A 24,006-nucleotide genomic window follows, 5' to 3' on the forward strand; every position below is an offset into this window, starting at 1 on the left:
TATATATATATATATATATATATATATATATATATATATACACAAACATATATATATATATTCAATTATAGCTGACATACAATATTATACAACATCAGCTTCAGGTGTACAGTGCAGTCAGTGATCAAGCCTCTTCCTAAATAATTTTTATTGAATTGAACTAAGTGTTTTCCATTGGCTCAAGAAATACGGCTAAGAACGTGTTCTCAAAGAGGAGGTTATGCAACGTAGTAGGAGCTTAGGAGAGCATGCATAGATGTTGTTTAAATTATTAGAGTAAATGTGATCTGCATTAATAAATACAAAGCAATGCGTTTAACGGTGTAACTATACTGGTAAGTCCACATTTGGAGTAAAGTGTGTATTCCTCAATAATGCATTTTGGAAGGTCACCAGTGTACAACGCAATTGGAGAAAGTTTTGAGAAAATTAGAAAAGTTCCACCTGGAGAAGGTTTTGGGAGGCATTATCTTTGATTTTGTCAGTTTCCTATGAAGCAAGATTATGTGTTTTTGTAGTTTCATAAAGAAGAATTAAACGAGTAGCTATAGTTAGAAGCACATTTAGCTGTACATAAGAAAGAAATTCTTATCTTTCAATGTTTTTAGCATTTTAAATCAAAATAAATACATAATACCATCTGCCATTACCATTTTATAAATGTAGCAATGTTTCCAAAGTAGAATAGACATAATCTCATAATAGAGGATAGTCTCTTAATATAAATAAATGTAACTTTAAGAAAAGCTTAGGACATCATTCTTATTTCTCTCATTTGTGATGGGCCAATCAAAACATCCTGAGTTGGCTCTGATCTGAGGACCACTTTTGGAAACTGTTGCCTTCGATTGTATTTCTTTCCCTCTCTGAGTCTTTAATTCCATGAATTCAATGTAAGGGCAAAGGACAACTCTTGGTAGTAGTTTTAAATCACAGATTTTAACGTTATTTACAGTGTGAAAGCATCGTTAATCTTGTATTATGGCTAAGCAAAACATTAATCCTTCTAGAACTGGAAGAGAAAGATAGGGTTAAAAAAACAAACAAAAACAATTTCAGCTTAAAGCCCTCAAGTATACCTGGATATTTCTTCTTTGCATTAGGCTTTATTTAGATGTGGTATAAATAATGAAATGGGCTTTTCTCATTCACCATTTTCTCTTTATTCTTTTGATGGGCCGACTTGTTTCAAATACCAAGAGCTGTAATGATAGGCCATAAGTTGTATATGAGAGTTAGCAACTCTAGATAAATGGTCCTAGGAATTGGAAGAGGTAGTCAGCATTTCTCAAATCTCCTACAGCCCTTTTCAGCTTAAGAAAGAAGTGAAACAGCACAGTTAATATCTTCTGGAAAGTAGCCACCTTTCTATTCAATTGTAACTAAAAGAAAATGTATTTAATTTATTATTTCAATTTACAGAAGTGCATCCACAGCCCAGACCTCAGTGTAACACAAAGTATATATTTCATTTCAGTAAAGAAAGACTAAACTGAATCAATATTTGAAGGACCTGGCACTGGATGGAGGTCAACAGACCCGGGATCGTTCTGATGACCCGGCATGCCTGCCGCTGTGTGTGAATGCCTGAGTGTGTGTGCCTTACTCACCCTGCATTTTTAGAAATGACACACCTAGAGGTGTTACATCTGAGTGCACACAAGTGCCTATGAAATCTGCTGCATAATTAATCTCTAGTCCTCCTCCCATCATGGCCCATGTAGCTTGCTTGCTGCTTAAAGCAGTCGTTAATTCCAGGGCCTTACTCTTCACTTTCTGGACTGAACAATTCTTACATTCAAAACAATTCCTTTAATTCTGGATTGCAGGCTAAAGTGGTTAATTGGAACATTGTTTTATGTTTCTTTAAAAACTTCCTTTAGAAGAGTTCATGCTACTTGTTTTTTGTTTTGAGTTTTCTTGAAGCTCTAGGAATTTAAATAGCAGCGGTATCACTCAATTCCATTGTTTAACCATCTCCAAAAATTTGGTGTTTGTGATACCCCGGGTCAATCTTATTTCTGGTAATACGTACTTTTCCCCATGGTCATCACAAAAGTAGCACAATGATTCCAGCAGAGACAGATAATCAGTAATATAGAGGACCATCCCCAAGCAGCCACTGATATGATCTCTCTGCCGATTTAAGCAAAGGAGTATAGCATAAAAGAGGTCTTCAATAAAGAGACATTCTCCGATTTAACCTAAGTTTATCAATTTCAAGAGCCGTTCTCTACCGTGACGCCCTGTTGTGTGTGTGTGTGTGTGTGTGTGTGTGTGTGTGTGTGTGTGTGTGTGTTCTCCCCTCCCCCACTTCTTCTCAAAACCTACCATAGCCTCAGTATTTTTTTTTCTTTTTCTTTTTCTTTTTTAAACTCAGAATCAGAGTTATACCATAGCACTCAAGAGACCCATGCAAAATATCTTATTGGTGTTCAGAGACGTGATCAAAGTCACCTACATAAAAGTTAGTGAAAAGCATGAGGCAGTCCTAAGGAAGCGCTCCGTGATGCTTTCGTGACTTGGCTCTGGAGTTGTGCGATAGTCATCCAGAATGGGATTAGCGAGAATGAAATTGTCTCCTTCTGAAGGGTGTACATACTTTCTTTCATCTTTATGAAAATGAATTTCTGATGTTCACTGAGGTGTAGCCAAGCTGTTATTTGAAATAACAATCAAAATAATATTTAAAACCTTTACCAACTAGAAAGCCCCTAAACACAGTCATGTCTAGAGTAGAATTTTATTGCTAAGTCATTTCTAGACATTTATTTGGAATGAAAAGGAATATCCTAATAACAAATTATTAAAAATATAATTTAAACTTGATGTTTCCATTTTGAGAGTACTCTGGTATTCTGGGCATTTTAGCTGATCTGTGTAATTTTCTCTTCAGTGTAGGGAATTTGTGTAGGAAATTTTCTAAGATTTGAGGCACAATGTCTTACAGTAGGTTCTAATCCAAGTCTCAAATAAGGTATTTTGGTATTTAAGCAGATTTTTTTTTTTTACCCCTAATCACTTCCCTGCTCATTTGATTCTAAACTCTAAATAGACTCCAGCTCAATCAGTGAGCCTTGGGCCATAAGAACAAATGGAATATTAAATCTGCCAAGACAGAGAGGAATGGACACTAATGAAAAAGATATGAGGGATTCACTTATCAGCAGAGAAAGTGAAGAATGGATTAAGGCACTATTTGGAGAAAGTACTAGAAAACTACTGTTGAGGCGCTAGTAGAAGGATTCTTGCAGTATTCTAGAATTATTTTTGTTCCAATAAGCAAACTAAGACTCTATATAGCACAGTAATTTCTACGGCCTTTCCTTGCACATAAATATTAAAATTCCAAAGGTATTCTCTCTTATTTCTATTATGTCTACATTTTGATTCAATGTGTTGGGAGATAAATGAAAATACAACTATCTTATCTAATTTAAATTTAATTTTAATTTAACTGATTCAACAAATGTCTAACTTGTCTCTCTCCCAAAGATGACTTTTTCGTATATTGAAATATTTAAGTGGATTTGTAATTTTTTTTTAATGTGTAAAATGATTACTAATAGCTGTTAATTTCTTTTGGAGTTGTGAATCCATTTGAGGAACCCAACAAAAGGTTTGGGCCCGGCCCCAAATAAATGCTTCCATACACATATAATTTTAGAAACATTTTTTGGGGGCTTCACAAAATGCTTGACATTCAGCCATGTCTGCTTAAGAGACCCTAGATTAGAATAAGATAAGATTGTAGGTTGGTGACAGCTTACCATGACTGAAAGAGGTTTTATTGGTGCCTAGGAAGTAAAAAATAGCTGACAAGGCACTCTATCCTGGTTGTAATCTTTTGAAATGACATAGTTTATTGGCCTGTAATAAATGTTCAGGATTTTTGGAGTTATACCAACTTCAATTTGAAAATGAAACTTTTCCACTGCTATCCTTTGCTGCATTTATTTGAGAAGTGAGAATAATTACCAATGTACTTTCCAAATGGAATCCAAGTTAATTTCTATTAGTGACAGGATGTGCAATATCATATGAAAATAAAAGAAGGCTACCTAATTAAAAGATTTCTGAAGGATATTCAATTTTCTAAATGTTGGTGCTCATACTAAATAATATGTCTCAATTGAGCCAGCTTACCTCATTGCCAAGTTTCTGTCATGTGGCAGGTTGTTCCAACATTTAAATTCAAATATTCAATGAAAAGAGCTCTGCTGAAGAGGACATTTTTCTCAATGAACAGTCTTACCTGCCATCCACATATGAAACAAACTATCGCCCCACCCCATTTATCAATGGACAGCCAGTCAGTCAGCCATTCAATATTGATTGAGTGTTTGCTATGTGTTAGGCATTGAAGTACAGTATACAATCTTTATCTTAAAGAGCTGTGGTCTACTGTAGAAGCAACTATAGCTTAGTGTGGCAAATGTTATCATGGGGGCAATACAGGGCCAAATATAGTCAGTCCCTCATCCAGGCTTGGAGGTTAGGGAAGATTTATTGATCCTGTTGATGTTTACGTTTAGACAGATAGATGACTAGAACATAGTTTGAGCAGGGCAAAAGTATTTGGGAAAATGAAGATGGGAATGCAAATGTTGCTCTGGGATCTAATAGGAAGATATAGTAGGTAGATAGTACAGACACTAAGGATTTTTATCCTAGGAGCAATGTGAAACTAATGAAGAGTTTTAAGCAGAAGAATGCCATGCACTGTTTTGAAGTTTAGAAACATCACTATGGCTACAGAAGAAAATAGTTAGAAAGTTGGATGCCATTGGAAAATTGTAGGAGTATTAAATGATTCATCAGAATTAGTAGCGAATGGTTTTGGAGGGGGAGCAAAAAGTAAAAAATGATTCCCTTGTTTCTGTTTTATGTAACTCGATAAATGGTAGAACAATCCACAATGAGTGAAATGCTAGAAGAAAAAGATTTTGGAAGAAAAGAAGACAAGTTGAGTTTGAAGTATGTTGAATTGTAGTTTATATGGAAAATCCACATGGAGTTACCCAGTTAGCAGTTAGATATGCGGATTTGATGTTGTGGGTAGGACCTTGGTTATAAATATAGGTATGGGTGTTATTCATGTATGCACAGATAAGTGGAGTCATAAAAGAGAATGAGATTGACCAGAAAGAATGGAGATAGATGATAGATGGATGATAGATAGATAGATAGATAGATAGATAGATAATAGATGATTGATAAAGAAGAGAAGGAAAGGAATGGAATGGAAAGAGATGGATGGGATGCATCAGATTCAGGGGATGGTGGAAAAAATGAATTTAAAAATGCTCCTTGGAAGGAGCACCCAGAAAGTAAGACAGAAACCTACCTGGTTGCCCAGATACCAGGAAAAATTAGTGCTTCAAGAAGGCAGCAATACCAACGGTGCTCTGTCCTACACAGATGTCATATCCCAATTACAAAGAATCACTGAATTCCTTGACAAATTTCGTGAATGTACCCAACGACCCTGAACTTTCGAGTACAGTCCTCAAGGGGGTGAATGAAGAAGCCGAAATACTGTGGGCTGAGAAATGGGAAGTGAGGAAATGCAAATGGTGAATGGGACCTGCTGTCTCCAGTAGCCGGCTGCTAAGTAAAGAGCAGACAATACCAAATGTTCACTTAAAAAATATCTTCTATGTGTTGCTCAAAGGGCTGTATTCTTTTCATATATGTAAAGCAAACTACTACCAGTTGTGTATTATTGCCAAACTAAAATAAACCACCAAACATGAGTCTGAGGCTTATTAGGCTTTGTCTATTTTATTTTCCTTATTAGGAAAATCTGGAAGTTTACGATCACTTTACAATTATCAAATAGTGGCTGCCATTTGGCATTTATTTTCATGGGTAATGTGAAGATTGGGTACAAGAGTCAAAGACAGGTAAAAGAGAGAAGAATAACCCAAGCATATTTCACTTGGGTTTGGATCGGCTGAGTTTCTCCCTAAAGGAATGGAAGTAAGTATATTGAAATGAGAGTGCCTGCTCTATTTTAATTATCATTTCAAAATGTCAGATCATTGGCTTAAAGGCCTGACTAACTGAGCATTAACCCTTAAAGCAGTCAAAAAGCTCAGGGTAAGAACGTGAGTGCAGGTGTGATGAAATCTCCCTGTTCTATTGGGTTCCAGTGATAAGAGCCAAGGTGGGTTAGAGCAGCTGGCCACAATGGAAGTCAACAGAGTCTGGGTGCCAGTGTTTCTGCTGTGCCCACCGTTAGTTTACTGGACAGATACACTGGATACTAAATCTACACAGCACAAAGATTCTGATCATCAGGGTCTTTAATGTTTGTTATTGAAACATAGACTGAATTCTGCACCCAGTGTTGACCTGATGCTGCATGTGTGTGAGCTGATGAGCTAAGAAATTTGTCAAATTCATAGTAATTATTTTTCAGCTTAGAGCAATTCTAATTCATTGGTCACCTTGCCGAGTGCACCATCCTATGCTATGACAGCAGAAAGTTATTTAAGATAATTAGGTAAAAATCCTTTGATTATTTGAGTTCAAATAAGGGAAGTGATCTAAAATATTTCTAAAAAGTATTTTCAACATAATTAAGTGAATTAGTATCCAAATCACATTTTCTTGTGCTTTTTATCCAGTAAAATCATCTAACATACATCATTATAATGGCATTTGCCATATCTAATTTTGTGGCTAGCATTTTTTCTAGTTTTTGCAAGTAATATTGGAGGAAGCTGGAGTTTAAGGGTTAAGATCTTGGGCTCTAGAATCAGACAAACTTGGTTAGAATTTCAGTTCTACTATTGACTAACTGGATAATTGTGAGTGAGCTGCTGCATTTCTCTGTGCCTCAGTTTCCTCATCTACAAAAAGATGATAGGAATGGTACTTATGTTTTATTTATTTTTTTTAGCTGAGCCATCCTGCCACCTGTTGGCAGCTCAGCAGCAGCTCAGCTCGGGCTGGGAATTGAACCGGCGACCCTGTTGCTCAGAGCTCGCACTCTTTAGTGAGCTCTTAACCAACTGAGCCACTCGGCTGGCCCCAGTAATAGCACTTATTGCCTTGAGATGCTTTGAGGATTAAATGGGACAACTGAACTTTTGATATAGTAAGCATGCAATAAGTGTTAGGTCTCACTGTTAGTGTTGTAATTTTATTAACTGTGCATTATAGAAATTTAGAAATACAAAGAAACAAGAAGGGGATTCAAATAATTCTAGGAGAATAAAATTTACCACAAAGTGAATATTCTTGTGTTAAGTATGCATATGCAAATTTACATAAACAAAAATAGGATTACATGGGTCACATTATCTTATAATCTATTTTTGTTTCACTGAATTATATATTACAGCAATTTTTCCTGGAATATTCCATGGAATATTTATATTTCATGTTACATTTATACAGCATAATTATAAATAGTTGTCTATGTTTATTTTTATGCATATAGCATGATTTATTTAACCAACCCTATTATTGAATATCTGGTTTGTTCCTATACTTTTGCTATTATAAACAGCACTTTGTTGCACATCTGGGCCTCCTAAATGTTAATGTACATCCTTAATCATATTTATAATTATAACTGCAAATAAATTTCTAGACATAAAGTCCTGAGTTAAAGGGTAAATTATTTTTAAGACTTTTTTTCTCTAGACATGTGTGGTTCAAATTTACAGTTGAACTAGCAGTGAACAAGATGATTCCTCCCCTATCACGTTCAACCTGGGATACTATCAATTTTTACACTCTGCTAATTTCCTAGTACTTGTAGATATTTCCTAGTAGTTTTAGAAATCCTGTTAGCATATGTCTTACAGGCTGTGATTTTGGAGTGTTTATAATGCCTCCATTTAAATTTATTTTGCATTCCTGTCATAATAATTATCCCTACATTAAGTACTTCTTTCCTTTAAAATCCATTTAGGAAATAAATTTTCATACTTTCCCAATAATTCTCTATGGAGTAGTGTGTAAGAACAATGATATAAATAATAAAAGAATATTGCATTTGTATTGTCTCCATGGGTTAAATGATTTTTCCATGGTTATGCGTATTCTTTGGGGCACAGGTGATACACCTGGTGTTTTCTGTGATTTCTTTCAGCTTCTTAAAACCCCAGTTATATACGACCAGTGAAAATTAGTCATTTTTTTTAAAGGGTATCATTTTTGTATCAGAAACAAACATACAACCAATAAGCCAAATATTTAGAATACTTACATCTTTTGAAAAAGTCTGGCTACGCTTGTGCTATGTTCTATTGCTGTTTTTCTCAGTATTTGATATGATCTAATATTGTTCTGAGTATCTTGAGATGAGAAAGAGTAAATTGTCGAGTTAGAATTACCATTCACAACTAATTATTCTACAGAACTCAATAAATAGTTTTACTTAATGTTACATGGAAAGAAGATGAAGAAACACAAATTTATGTTGTTGAATAAGTTTGCCTGGGTCAAATCACTTGGAATTTTGGCAACTTATAGAAAAAGTTGACAAAAAAAAAGGGAAAGCCTTTAATAATAAATCAGAAGCTCTAAGTTCATTGTATTTTCATCATCAGTAAGTACAACAACAGATATTAATGAATAAACTAGCTATTATAATATATAATATTATGTATGTATTCGTTTTACCTTAGATATAGCCATTTTTCCCCCTCAGAAAAGAATTTTTAGTTCCAAGCTTGTGGGAAGACCTTACAAATAGTGGAGCTAAAATCCCAAGTCAAACCTTGTAACAGAGACAGGCCTGCTGTGGTGGGAAGCAGGGGAGACGCATTCTAGACAGGCTCCTCACCCCGAAGCCTGTATATGAGTGTGACTATTCTGGGGAAAAGGGGTTGGGAATCAGAAATCCTCACCCCACCAACCCCAATGTTGCCCTGGATGTTTGGGAGAAGGAGAAGGCCCCAGCAAGGATGCTGTGAAATCTGACCTTGGCGTTTCCTGCCTGCTCTGATCCCCAACAGCCTGTAAGTATCACCCTGCATACCTCAGGGTTGGGACAGGGAGAGCAAGCAAAATAGCCATAGACTCTGAAAGAAGAGGTGGGCAGCTTAGCATCGGGCAGGGCTCCTGGTGGACAAGTCTACTCTCGCTTTGGCCTCTGCCTGTGCTGCCTGGCTGGGTGTCCAGATGAGGCTCCTCTCCCCTGAGGCAACGGGCCCACAGTGGTGCATACGGAACTGTATCGTTGGTGGTGTGCTTCTTGCTGAGGTTGCTGGGTCCGCTCCAAGTTGCTAAGATCCAACGTGCCCTGTGCCTGCTGCTGCTGTTGCGGCTACAAAGCGATCAGGCAGCCCTGGTCTACCTGCCCTGCTTTTCAGGGAAGCTGCTCCCCATCTGTTCCAGGCCCCTAGCCCAGGAAATGACTTAGGTGAAAGTCAGAGTCACAGGAGCAGCTGTCTTTATCCACATTGTGCAAACTCTCCCACAACACTTGCTCCTCCCATAGAAAGTCCTGGTTGGTGACCAGTAGGTACAACTGATGCTTGTGCTTAGTCATAGTGCTAAAGTGATAGTTTCGGAAAAAGACACTAAGTTCACTCTCCTTGGCAGCTGCCGTTCACTCACACAGACCATGGTGGGCCAGCTGTGCAGTGATGGTGCCCTGAAACTGCTGCCACGAGGTTGGCGTCACTGGCATGTTTACCGGTGACTTTTTCTACCAGCTGGTTGTAATTCATTTTCCCAGGTGCACGCACATCCTTGGAACTCTGGATCAACAAGCCAGGCCCAGAACAGAGGAGCCCCTCGTAGGTCAAAGACACTGCACTCAGATACATACTCAGAGTCAGAGACACCTGGGAATCATACACTGACACCCAGACCTGTCACCAGTTTAGGCAGCACTTGTCACTGCATTGCCCACATTCTGCTGAAAACTAAGCTGTGTCCCTCTGTCTTCTGGGGCTTGATGGACAGGAGGCAGGCTCCAAGATGGGCCACGAGTGCATCTAATGTGAGCACTTCCTTCTAAGGGAGCAGCACGTGCACGTGCGCACACACAGCATCTTTATATAAAAGTATTACTTGTGTCTTTTATTGGCTCTTACTTTGTGCTCCAAGTATTACTTCAAAGTAATATTTTCAATGTTTCTTTGAGCAATTGCCTAAAAAATGTGCTGTTATTAAGTGCTACTATTTCATAGAGCTCATTTTGATTTCTAGCCCTGTCATCTTTCATATCACCTTTAAAGTATGGTGAAATGAAAATATTCAACATTTGAGAGAGAGAGAAAGAGAAAGAGGGAGACAAAAGAAAATAGAGAACATCTTTATGTAATAGAACTTGAAATACGTGTGTATATGTGTGTGTGTATGTACAAACACAGACTTATACACACATACACACGGGTGTATATAAATACAAGGACATGTATATATTTATACATTTATGTGTATGTATGTATATGTAAACACATTAACATTATAAGCATATATTGTATGCAATAGAAAATACATGTGTGTTTTCCATTATATTTTAACAATGAAATGTATAAATTTTAAACTGATAAAAGATAGAGAAAAATTACTTACTAAAAAGTAATTATTATCTCGGACAATAATTTTCCCCTTGGATAACTAACATTTAAAGACTTCAAATCCATCTTGAGATGTCACATAGTTTATATACTTGTATGTGACAAACATATACTCTGTTTCTCTTGAAAGAAAAATAAAAGAATCTCAACATAATCTGATACTAACTTCATTATGGGCTCAACTGAAGGAGATGTGAGAATTGGCAATTCTGATTTTCATTGTTACGATGATTGGTTACTCTTCTAAGCCCCTTATGATTATATTTTAGTACGGAGTGTTAAAAACAATTTTGATAGGAATAGATAATGACTGTGCCTATAAAAATATCCAAAATTTTTAATCGGTTTCAACAAAAATTGTTCAGAAATATGTATTTGAGAACACCATCAATGGCATTTCAATAGAGAAAAAAATACTGTATGTGTGTGTGTGTATGTGTGTGTGTATGTGTTTTCATCCATTACAAAGTCTGCTCTGCCTGACATAAGGGTGATAGGTTTCTATCTCTTTGTCTAATTAACACCTTTAATCTTTTTTAATGGTTAGGCATTCTCTCTTTGGTTTTGAGGCATGCTCGAGATAAAAGCAAGAGAGGATGGAGGTTAATCCTTTCTATACTTTATTTCTTAATTTCTGCCACAGGGATTCCCTTTTCACTGTGGCTGTTTATTCAGGCACCCTGATGATCTGCTTTGACTAAGAGACAACAGATAGTTGGTTTAGAACTATCATTTAATATGACTTAGATATTAAATTATAGGGACTATAATTAATAACTGTTAAATGAACACATCTCCTGTTTCTTACATGCCTTTTTTATTATTATGCCTAAGAAATGAATCAAACTAATGCTTTTAAAATTGATATTGAACCCAGGTAGCACCATCCCTAGAATTATTCTAGCAAAATGGTATCAAGAGTGGTAAACAATCCCAGATTTAATTAATCAAGGGTGTTACAGATAAATGCTAGTTTATTGATGATGGTATGATTTTTCTCACTAACATTTAGAATATTGAATTTTTCATGGTATTGCTAATAAAAATACATTAACTAAAATCGGTATTTAATACATCATAGAGATTTGACTTTTTATCTTAGCATTTTTTTAATGTATAAATATGTGCTACATGAGGTAAAATTTTTTACCATTTGCCCCAATAGCCTTGAAATATTTTTAAGGCAGTTTTTTTTCTAGAAATTTGGGAAATATAATGAGATTTTATTTGTAAAAATGAACTCTCCTTCAAAATCCTCCATTTGGAATTTTAAGCAAACTATACATGTTTCAAGTATTTTGAAATTAGTAAAACCTTTTCAATGGATTTTTAGGACTTGAGATTTCAGCTCACAGAAATATAATATAGAATATGTGTCTTCAAATAATTTTGCTTTAATTGAACCAATACACCATCTCTTCAGAATTGTAACTGAGGAGGAGCTTTCAAAGTGGGCTTGTTTTCTTTAAAAAAATTAGGATTAAAATATTATCAATTTAACAAGGATTATAAAAGTAAACATTCCTACATCACACACACACACACACACACACACACATACACACATGCACACGTTTTAAAGATCTCTAAATAACATTAGGTAGACAAACTCAGGAGTGCTAACCAAATATTTAAAAATGGGACAAATTCCTCAGGGAAAATACAAATACAGGTGAATTATAAATTAAAGCACTTTCAGAATATTCTATTATGAGCTTTATATAATGTTTGTTAAAATATATGCGTGGAACACATTTGCTTAAAATATATAATAATCAGCTCTGCCGTTATTCCTGCTATGGGCAATGCTCTCATTAAAAATAAATTTGTCTAAAAGAAATTTATTTTCTTCCCAAAATATTCTCTTCAGTGCTTTAAGTGAGGGGGAAAAGTAACAAATAATAATAACAGCATTCTAATGAATGAGTTTGAATATTACCTACTTTGTTTCTTCAACTTTTCCAATAGAAATAGATGTTTATTATTCATTCTTTGTTTCTGTAGGTATTTTTTCTGACTCTGCAACTTTTATGTGCTCATTGAAGAAAATCTGTTAAGTACAAAATGGATTGGGTTCTGCCCTGCCCCCTTGTCTAGCTGCCTGCCCTTGACCAGGATAATTAACCTAGAATAACTGTTGAACTCTTATTGCTTTATCTGAGAAAATGAGGATAATTCTGCTTTAAATCCTGTGTGTGTGTGAAAATCAGTACAATGCTGATAAAATTTCTAGCACACAGACGGCACTCGGCAAACGTTAGGGATGTGTCCCCACTTTAGAGATTTTGCTTCTCGTAAGCAGCTCTTCTATATCCCACTGCCTCGTTATGGTGGTTCTGTGGACTTGAATGGAACATGGCATCTTTTGGAAAGCCAGAGAACCGTGATTGAAATCAGTATTCCCCTTCCCAGCGAAGACTCCTTGCTCTTCTCTCCTCTTTCATTGTCTTCATTATTTTTATTTCAAATCTCTGAACCAAATGCTTGGCTACTTTTCCAGCTGCTTTTCCTTCTATTTTGTAATCATTGGGTTATAGAAACCACCGAAATTCCATTTGCAAGAGAAATTACAGCAGAAACCACAGTACATTATAGATCTGCACTGAGATTAAATAGTGCGGTTGAATGTGCTTCGGTGCTGTGGTCCGCTCACATCACTGGGATGAACCCCTGTGCTCCACTCCTCACTGTCCTGTCAGGAGCCAGAAAACCTAGTCCCCTGGCTTTCTGTGCCTTTGGACACCTGCTCTCAGGCTGGCTTCATGGGCCTGAGACCAGCGTACTCACACATATTCAAAAAGGTCCCATTCTTGGGATTCAGTCCCGTCCTCCAGTTTTGAAATTCTTAAGAACTTTTATGGATTTCTACCTTGTAATAAAGTTAGTTGAGTGAGCATTAGAGATTGAAGCCTGGCTCACACAGGTCCTCCTCCTTGGAATGGGCTCTTGGGCCAGCGCCCAGCTCCCTGTCCTCCGCTTCCTGGTGCCCTGGGGCCTGGCCGGCATCCTCGTCCCACTCCCGCCCCATGACTGCTGATGCCTTGCCTTGGTGGCACACCCAGGGATAAGGCTCTGGTTTCTCCATTCCCCTTCTGACCTCTGCATGGCCTGGGCAAGGACCTGGTTTGAGTTGGAGTCAGGAGTGCACGCTCAGTGGTGTTTCAGGACGGGAACTGGCAGTAGCATTGCTGCCGGCTGGTGACAGCAGTGGCCATCCTGTCATGCTCCTGGTTCCAACAACCTAGATTGCCTAGGCGCGGAGACTCCAGTCTCTAGAGGAGGTGCCCGATGGTCCACTGTGAGCCGAGCAGCAGCAACGGGAAGGGGCGATGGACTTCTGTTTGCCTCCAGGTCCTGTGCATCTGTCCTTGTGCCTCCAGGGTCCTGGCAGCAGTGGGCCGTGCCTGCTGGGGTGTGGGTGAGGGCCCTGGGTGCCTGCCAGGGTCTGCACTTTCCCGGCAGAGTATTCCCATGGCAAGTGCGTGCTACATTAAATAGAACATGAAAAGCACCATGACGGGTCGAGGGAGAGATAGCAGAGAAAAGAACAATTTTATATTTTATTACCTTAAATGACACTTTAATCCTACTTTTTGAACAAATGACCCTGCATTTTCATTGTTTACTCAGCCCCCACAGATTATATAACAGGTCCTCTCTGCTCACTTGTTCTCTAAACCTCCTGCATTGGCCGCTGAAGACTGTACTTATGTTTCCTCTTTTTCATCCCTTTCAACCCAACTCATTATTTTGAACCCTAGTGAGAAAGTGTTGGTCTGATGAGGTGACACACAGCTGTGTTGTCCTGGGACCTCACTGGCCGTAATGCTGTGAGAGTCTTTGTTCCCTAAGAAGGACTTCGAGTCACATTTACCTCCAAATTTTATAATAATAATAGTGCTAAGGGATCTCTGAAAGAATATTCAAAATATTCACACATGTTCCCAATAATGGCCTTACTATGCTATTCCTTAATGTCTGTCATTTATTATTTTATTCACTTAATTGATATAGATTGATTGCTTACTAAACACCACCCACTCTGCTAAGTACTGGGGATACAGTCATTTATCCAACTGGTATTTATTGACTGGACTCTATTCTAGACTGAAAATATAGCGGTAAACAAGACAGCCAAAATCTTTACTCTTGTGGAGTTTGCATTTTAATGGGGCGAGGAGTGGTAGACAGACAGTAAACAACTAAACACATAAGGTCTAACTTTTAAAGTTCAACAATATCTGTACATTCCTGAAATTGTTTGAATTTCAGTTACCTTTATAGAACAGTGTGCACACACATACACACACGCATACACACACACCTGTTCTTTTAGTTACTAAAAAAATATGGATTGATTTTTCTAGCATATTATTTTTTATGTATCTGATCTTATCAATAGCTGATGTAAATTAATGATAGCTATAATCAATAAGTCCCACCTCCTGAAATGAACATAAGTTAAGAGGAAGTAAAGTCCCTGTTGTTAAATGGCTCAAGACATAATTGATAATTTAAAGAAATATATACAAGGGCCAAACTAATGACGGAGAAAAGGGACTACCGCTGGATTTTAAATAGAGTGAAATGACCCAGAGAAGTCAGCGTAGAGAACTGATCTTGGAGATGTGTCCTGAAGATAGTGGGGGCAGTGTTTGAACAGAGGCATTCTGGGGAAAGGATGTCACAAAGAGGAAGGGAGAGACTTGCCTGGTAAAGGGGGTTTTGATAACTCTAAGAGGGACTATAAAGCTTGAGAAAATTGTGAAGAATAAAAGTACAAGGCAAAGAATTTTAGACCAGTTTGTAGGTCATATAATATACTAAAAAATTTGAGGAAGACTTGATTAGAAATGAGACTTAAAATATTAACATGGCAGTAGTCTCTTTGGTGGCTTTGCTTACATAGGAACTAAAGGTGAGGATCAATTATGTTAATAAAACCACACAATTGTAAAATGACAAACATTTGAGCTAGGATGAGAGCATTTGGATTAGACATAAACTATGATTGATGTGATTTTGATTGGGTGATATAGAAAACAGAAGAATAAAAAATGACTGAGGTTTCAACCCTACGTGATGGAAAGAATGAAAACTTTCACAGAATCAAAAATAGAAGATAAATTTTAAAAAAATAAGTAAAATAGCAATGAGTCTCCCCCCACCCCCACCACTCAATGCCATTAAATGCTGGACCCCTCCGCTCCCCCTCTTCACTAACTCCTTGACTATGGCAACTCAAAACTTGACAATGAGACTGACAGTCCCATTTGCCCTTCGAGGCCAAATAGCATTCACTGTCATTGCAAATAACAGCACTTCCTCAGTGAAGGTTGAACTAAATTACTTTAACAAGGCTAAATTAAAAATCAAACATGTTGATGCATTTAATGTGAGGCACAAAGGACACGAAAGATCATCAAAAATGAGTGGCAATATTGATTGTCATAAACAACCTTTCAAGGAGTAAAATAGATTCAATGCTGACCCCCTGAAATGCAGTCACCCTATTCCTAGTATATTCACTTATAGGTTATGCAATTTAGGAGAATTATTTCTTTTTTGCCATATTTTTTTAATGTGTTATCTTAACCTTTCCTTCCTCACCACAACCTGTTTTTCTCTTAAATGAAATAATGGCGATAATAATAATTCCATCCTAAAGTTTAGGAGTTTATGTGAAAGTTCTTCATTCTTTTGTATTAAATGTACAAAGTAGATTTGACATATCTAATTATGCTTACTTCACAGAAAATAATCTTATGGTATTTAAATGTGTTCTGACAGATAACTTGGATATTGTAAGGCAACAAAATTTTTATTGACTCTGCTCAACTTTCACTGTACTTCCATCTTAAGTGAATGTGTACATTCACTTCCTAAGTGAAGTATGTATCATATTTTTGTCCTTACTATTTCAGACACTTGAATTCTATAAAATAGCACAGTATTGTCTCTTAATTTAGTTGTGTTATAACATGTTGGAAAGCACCATGGGGTTATCTAAAATTTGTTTCAATTTCATCTTTATAGCAGACCTTCTTAGATTAAATTCTTATAAGTCATGTCTGAGAAAATTTGAGATGAGGTTATAATAAAGTCTGGCAGAAATACTGGGCATTAATATAGTAATTCATTATTGGAAATTTGGTGATATGCTTTCACTAATTTAGAGGAAAAGCTATTTTTGAATATTTATTCTCGTCTTGAACAGTTTCACCAATTCTTAGGATACCATGTCACACTACCATAAGTCCCTAAATAGAAGAATTTTAAAATTTTTCCATATAGGGTGTCAAACTGTGAAATATATTTCTCTAAGAGCTTAAATATAAATAATTACACCTTGGTTTCTATAATTTTATGATTGATCCAGCCATATTAGAGTCGTATAAGAAATTAAAAATATTTTTGGAATAAATGCTTAAGTCCCTTATCTGTTTAATTAATATTAAGTGTTGTAATCATGCTTTCTTGCCTAATATCTATTATCAGAATTGTAGTACTGGGTGGGATATGTCATGGATATGAAGCAAATTAAAAGTCCTTTTTTTTTCTTACTGTATAATTCAGCCCTGACATGAAACATTACATGAATTATATCCCCATTCTTCAATCTAATACCCCAATAAATCCATAATTGTGTCTCCAGACATTTCTGCCTACCTTACAACAAATTACCTCATCTTTAGCCCACCCATTACTCTACCCAAGTTTTCTAACAGATAGATTTGATTACATCTCTCCTATGTTTCAGAGCAATATCTATAGAATAAAACTCCTTAATGTGACACTCAAAGCCCTTCAAAATGTGGCTCTGGCAAACATTTCATTCTCTCAATAAATAATTATTAAAGCCTCGTTTCATGCTAGATAGAGCCTCTGTGGCATCAGGGGCCCCTGGGGCGGGTGGAAGGGAGAAGGCAGTCTCTGTCCTCACGTAACTTGTGGTGAGCAAGCAATTACAACCAGTGTGGTCAGCACTTCATACTTGTGCATTCATAAAAATCAACTCAGATTGAAACAGTTAGGGAGGTTTTCCCAGAGGAAGTGGCGGCTGAGACTTGTTTGATGGCTAGAAGTTCATCAGTCAGAAAAGAGGTGAAAGGGTCTTCTGGAAAAGGAAAATTAGCTATGTAAAGCCTCAGAGGTATTACCAAATGTAAAATGCTTGGAGAAAGGCAAGCCTTTCCATGTAGCTCGTGCATAGAGTTCAGTGAAGGCCATGGATAGATAGGATGTTGGACCCAATTACAAGTAGCTTTCTGTTCAAAGCGATGCCATCTTTATCAACCTATAGGAGGAGGAAACACTAAAGGGTTTATAAGAAGATGCATGTGGGCAAGTAGCACAAAGAGGAATATGTATAACAAAATGAGAACCAATGCAGAGAAGAGCAGGGAGTTGAGAGAAGGTAGTGGCCAACAGGATATAAAAGTAGGCAGGCCTATTAGGTGTATTAAAAGCAGAATTGTCATGATTTCATGACAAGGTTGATAGAGGAATGAGGGGAAAGGAAGAAGGCAAGATGACTTCTATGTTTCCAGCTTGGGCAAATAGGTCAGTCAATATTCATGTGACACTCCAAGAAAGAGAACGTAGAAAGAGGAGAAAATCTGGATCAAAGTTAGAACAGAAAAGAGATAAAAAGATTGGTTTGGATTCTATTGAGTATGGGGTCCCATTGGGGACCTGATGAGAAATGTCCCATAGGCAACTGGCTAGAGATGCCTGTAGTTCAGGAGATAATCTGAGTTTGGTTATAGCTCTGGAATCACTGGGATATAGCTAATACTGAAAGTTATCAACTTTTTTACTGTTCACATTTATAGGCAAATTGGTGTATTCCTTTCTCTGATCCTAATTTTCTCTTTTTTCTTTTTATAAAAGCTTCAGTGAATTTGTTCACCATCCATTTTAGACAAATTCTCCACTAATGAATATATTACTTCTACTACATGATGTATCAAGGAGCTATTGGATTAAAAAAATTCTTATGAAAGGGTATCATTGTCATTCTTATCAGTGATTGTGTGTTTTTGTCACTTGTTTAATTAATTAGTCACCCATTCTATGATTGCTTTTTCCATTTGAGTTGCAGTGCACTTTGAAAGTATACTAATTTTACAAAACTTACCATAACTTCAATACATTGTGGCTCTCAAATTTTCACTACCTGAAGTGAGAAATTTACTTCGAAGGCATATATCTTTTACTTGGATAATCTGCCTGAAATATAGTATGTATTTATTGTTATTATAGATTTATTCTTTTTTTTACTACTTTAAAGCATACTACCATGTACCAGTCCCTATTTAAGTCAATCCACAATTACTTTAGTTATTTTTCTTGAATGTTCTAAACCATCTACCATGTAAAAAGAAAAAAAAATTCTAAAGGATCATGTCAAACTGATTTAAAAATAGATAACTGTATATGAAATTCTAGTTTATAAAATCTAAAACTGGGAAATTGTTGTAAGGATGTAGAAAAAAATTAAATATCACTGGTATTCAGTGAAAGCAAAAAATCAACATTTTTCTGAAGGTAACTGGTAAATATTCTACTTTGCATAAAGGCAATGTCATAAATAATAACATTTTAAAAATAGTATCCAAATACAAGGGATGAAAAATATAACATATATAACTGTCAGTAGAGGAAACTCTCTTTCTTCCTTCTCTAAAACTTTCTAATAAACAGACAAATAAGGAAACATTTCAGTGATTCCTCTGTGTGTCAACATTCCTTCAGCTATGAATCAAATGTTGCTCCAGTGCTATGCACTTAAAGTAAGTGTAGTGCAAATGGTACTTTCGTTGGGTTTTAATTCTTCTCTAAGATCTACAGAAAGTCTATCAACTTGTGAGGCCATCGTTATCAAGAGGACCTCAGGCATTGTAGGGCTTTGCTCTTACCATGTTTGATTTACTCATTTTAAGAGACTGCAACACCCTGAACTCACAGCTAACCCATTTTCCATAGTGTCTGAGTGACACTACCATGGAACTTAGAAAGAACAGAAAGAACTTAGAAAGAACTTAGGAAGCAAAGCCAGAGCTCCAGTCTAAATGATAAACTGAGAAAGAAACAACTTATACAGAAAGTTTTTCTCTGCAAAATGTAAACATGTCCCTGTATGAGAGATAGGACTCGACTCAAGAATGTTGTCTATTACCCTTATAGCACACCCTCTGTAGATGTTGACAGTTATTTATTATCACACATTTATTTACCTTTCAGAATTTATTTTGAATTTTTTAGGGAAGTGAAACTATTCTGTATGATACTGTAATGGTGAATTCATGTCCTTACTCATTTGTCAAAACCCACAGACATTACAACAGGAATAGTGAAACTAATGTAAACTATGGACTTTAGTTAGTGATAGTGTATCATAATTGGCTCATCAATTTTAAGAAATGTACTACATTAATGATAGGTTTTAATAATAGGGAAAGCTGTGTGATAAAAGAGACGGGGATCCTGGAATTCTGTACTTTTTGTTCAGTTTTTCTCTGCAAACCTAAAGCTCTTTTTAAAAAAGGCTATTCATTAAAAAATAAAAATTAAAAATTAAACATCAGAAAAACATAAAGAAGAAAGAAAACATTTCCTCAAGTCCTGCAACTCAGAGATAACTACTCCTAAGGTTTCTCAGTGATGATTATTCATTCTCTGTTTCCGTCTCTCTCTCTTTCCCTTTCATTCTCTCCTTCTGCTTGTCCTCTCCCACTCCCTGCTCCTCCCTCTCTCATATTTTATTATTTTTCAGAATTCAAGTTAGAAACATAGATTGGATTCACACTGCCTCTGCCTGGGTTCGAATCCTGGCTCGGCTACTAAGTAAGTGTGTCGACTTATTAGCCAGGTTATTTACCCATTTGTGCTTCAGTTTCCTCATTGGGTTGTTGAGAGGATCAGAGGTAAATGATAATTGTTAAGGGCTGAGCTCCCTGACTGGCGCGTAATGCTACTTCTCTTGCCCCGGAAAGCCCTTCATATTCTTAGGCTTCATACAGTGTTGTTTCATTTCAATGAATACAGAGTGTGTATCATTTTCAGGGCTGCCAGCCCCGTCGATTATTTTTACCAATCCCCTTTTGATGAACACTGAGTTTATGTCCATGGGGAGGGAGTGACGGCCAGGATGGGTTTTATAATACGCTGGAGTAAATACCCTGGTCCATGAATCCTTATTGATTTACATGATTATCTCTTTAGGATAAATTCCTATACGTGGATTTGCTGAACTCACAATTGTTTTCAGGATAAATTATCTTCACGTAGAGTATTTGGCTGTCGACACATGACCTTGTTCTTACTCGTTTCACCAGCCTCACTGCTCCCATTCCTCCTCTACCTTCCAATCTTATTAGCGTATTTGCACCAGTCCTTTTTTCTTTTTGGGCACTTGTGCATAGTGCTTCCTTTGCCTCGGACATGGTCAGCACACTGTCTCTTCATCACCTATTTTCTTATCTACATCCCTTACTAGACTGTAAGCTCCTTGAAAACAACAAGCATATCTGTTTTCACATAGTGGTTGCACTTTTGACACCAACTGAAATAATGTTTCTGGTGTTCTAGACATTGTCTAGAAAAGCTCCCTGAGCCCAGTGAAGTAAATTAGGTTCCTGATTTAATTATTCACATAGATAAAATTTTATGAAAATTGATGTGGCTACATTGTGTATATTTCACTTACCGGTGAGACCCTAACAGCAGCACATAGCTTCTGCTAATAATTTTGGCCCAAAGTAGGGTCTTAGATTTGGCAATCTCTATTCCACAAGATTGTATGCTAATGATCTACAGGTGTTCTCTTTATATTAACAATATCAATTTCTCTTGTTCTTAAACCGAAGTCAACATCAGAAAGACTTAATCATTTTGAGGACGAGCTTCAAATTTTTTTGTTCCATATCCCATATATACATGCCCAGAGTAATTCCCAGGACAGTGAATATGATGAACTTTATTCCTGTGATGAGCTTGTGTTAAATGGCACAGTTGACCTCAACGGGATTATCTGTGTGGGCCTTACCTGATCACAGGAGCCCTTTCAAGGCTGAGTTGTCTCCATCTAGTTGCAGAACAGGAATCAGAGATTCGATGCATGAGAAGGATTTGACACACCATTGTTGACTTAAACATGAAGAGGCCATGTGTTAATAAATTTTGATGGCTTCTAGGATTTGAGAGCAGCCCCACTTGAGAACCAGCAAGAAGACAGAAACTCAGTTCTATAACTGCAAGGAATTAAATTCTGCTAATAGCAAGAATGATCTTGAAATTGGCTTTTGCTTCAAGCCTGCCCATTGAGAACTCAGTGTAGCCCATACCTTGATATTAGCCTTGTGATAGCATAAGGGAGAACTCAGCCATACCGGACCAGACTTTGGACCTACAGAACCATACAACGATAAATGGGTGTTGTTTTAAGCTGCTGATTTTGTGGTAAATTATTAGGAAGCAATAAAAAAGTAATACAGTAGGGGTAAGGAATGGACGTAGAAAAGCACAGTGGGTTCCCAGATGTCCCTGAAAAATATTTCTGCCTCATATTTTGAGCCTTGAGAGTCTTTAAGTATTTGTTGAGTGAATGAGCATAAATCAAATCAGTGGGGGACATAATAAGGCACACACTGGGCAAGAGCTGTGGCCTGCAGTGGGTGGTTCCAAGGCTCTGCAAAGCTACAGAGTCCCCAGTTTCCTCTCCACAGATGATAAAGGGCAAGGTTATTGTCATACACCTGATAATTTGGAGTTTGGCACTTTATCCTCAATTGTTGAACTTTTTAATTTAATGATTGTTAAATGTTTTTATTATTGACTAAAAATAATTCTCCAACTGTGTAAAAAGTGTTATTGCCAGGCAAGATAAGGAACGCACTGTGGGGAAAACATCCCCTATTCAAGAACGTAGACATTTTCAGGCATACTAATACAAATTAATGGTTGGGAGAAGACCACCTGCGAAAAACTGAGTCTTCACCTAGAAAGTGGTTAAATTCAAAGATTCAAAAATGTTTATTACATACCACAAGGTGTAGCAAAAAACAGACATATTTGTATACTTGAGGATACATTTTTGATATAATCATAGATTGGAAGAAAAGAAAAACTGAGGGAAGGATCTCTGCTGGTTTTGAGACAGCAGCTTGAACTAGCTCTCTAAAAACATCATTAAATATTCAAGGATTGTGTGAGCTGGTGGGCTAACCATTGGTAGATTGAAATATTGTCTTTTTCCCTTCAGCTTTATGAAGATATAATTGACATATAACATTGTGTACATTTAGGGTATACAATGTGATGATTGAAATTGGTCTTTTGGGAAATATTTAATCAGAAAATATTATAAATCAGGGCTTTTCTTGTTCTTTCCCTTTTTTTTTTTGAGTTGGTTCATCAGTACACCACTGTTTCTATTCAATGTAGTAAGTGCCTTTTGTATATAACTTAAAATTAGATGGTCATCCCTAGGTTATGCATATTGAGGATATTAGTATTTCAGGTAGGTCTTGCTGTGTTAGCAGCGAGGAACAGAATGGAATTTCCAGATGCGTGGAGAAGAATTATTCAACTCAGGGACATGAAAAGAGCAGAGAATCAGAGAAAGATGGTTGCATGGGTAACAAATTGTGACACACTTAATGGCTTAACACAACACAAATTTATTATTGTACAGCTCTGGATGTCAGAGTAAAAAATAGGTCAGCGGGACCGCATTCCTTCTGAGGCCTATAAGGGGCAACCCATTTTCTTGCCTCTTCTGGCTTCTAGAGGTTGCCCACATTCGTTCGATTGTGGCCCACATCCCTCTGACCTCTGCTTCCTTTGTCACATCTTTTCTCTAACTCACCTGCTTCCCTTCTTCACTTAGAAGGATGCTTGTGATTACATTGGGCCCAACTGGATACTCCTGGGTAATCTCTTCATCTCAAGAACTTTATTTTATTATTATTATTATTACTATTATTATTATTATTATTATTTAATCACAGCAGCACAGTCTCTTTTGTCATGGAAAGTAACATATTTAAAGGTCTTGAAAATTCAGATATGGTCATCTTTTAAAGGCTATTCTTCTGCCTAACAGTCGGTAACATAGGCCAGTTGATTATGGGCCTTGAAAGGCTGACTGAAGAGATTAGAGAATTACAGATATTGAACAAGGGAGTGATTTAATGAAAGTAGTATTGTAATAAAATTAATATTGCAACAGATGGCTCATCAAAACTGGAAATAGTTCCTGTAGTAGATTACTGGTAGTAATCTACATGATTAGAGTATGCATGAAGAGATGGCATTGAACTAAATGTTAGCATTAAGTATTGTCAGACTTTGACATGGATGGATATAAAAAAGTACCTGACTTTTATAATATATAAAACAGCTTTTATAAGATATAATTCATACTTCATACACTCAGCACATTTAAAGTATA

At 36.7% G+C, this 24,006-nt stretch overlaps 1 pseudogene; it reads right to left on the bottom strand.

Moving 5' to 3' along the window:
- Positions 1 to 9,094: 9,094 nt before the first annotated feature.
- On the bottom strand, positions 9,095 to 20,998 carry LOC109394843 (ubiquitin carboxyl-terminal hydrolase MINDY-1 pseudogene; annotated as a pseudogene).
- Positions 20,999 to 24,006: the final 3,008 nt, after the last annotated feature.

Source organism: Hipposideros armiger, unplaced genomic scaffold (genome assembly GCF_001890085.2).
Source record: "Hipposideros armiger isolate ML-2016 unplaced genomic scaffold, ASM189008v1 scaffold_441, whole genome shotgun sequence".
Taxonomy (NCBI): domain Eukaryota; kingdom Metazoa; phylum Chordata; class Mammalia; order Chiroptera; family Hipposideridae; genus Hipposideros; species Hipposideros armiger.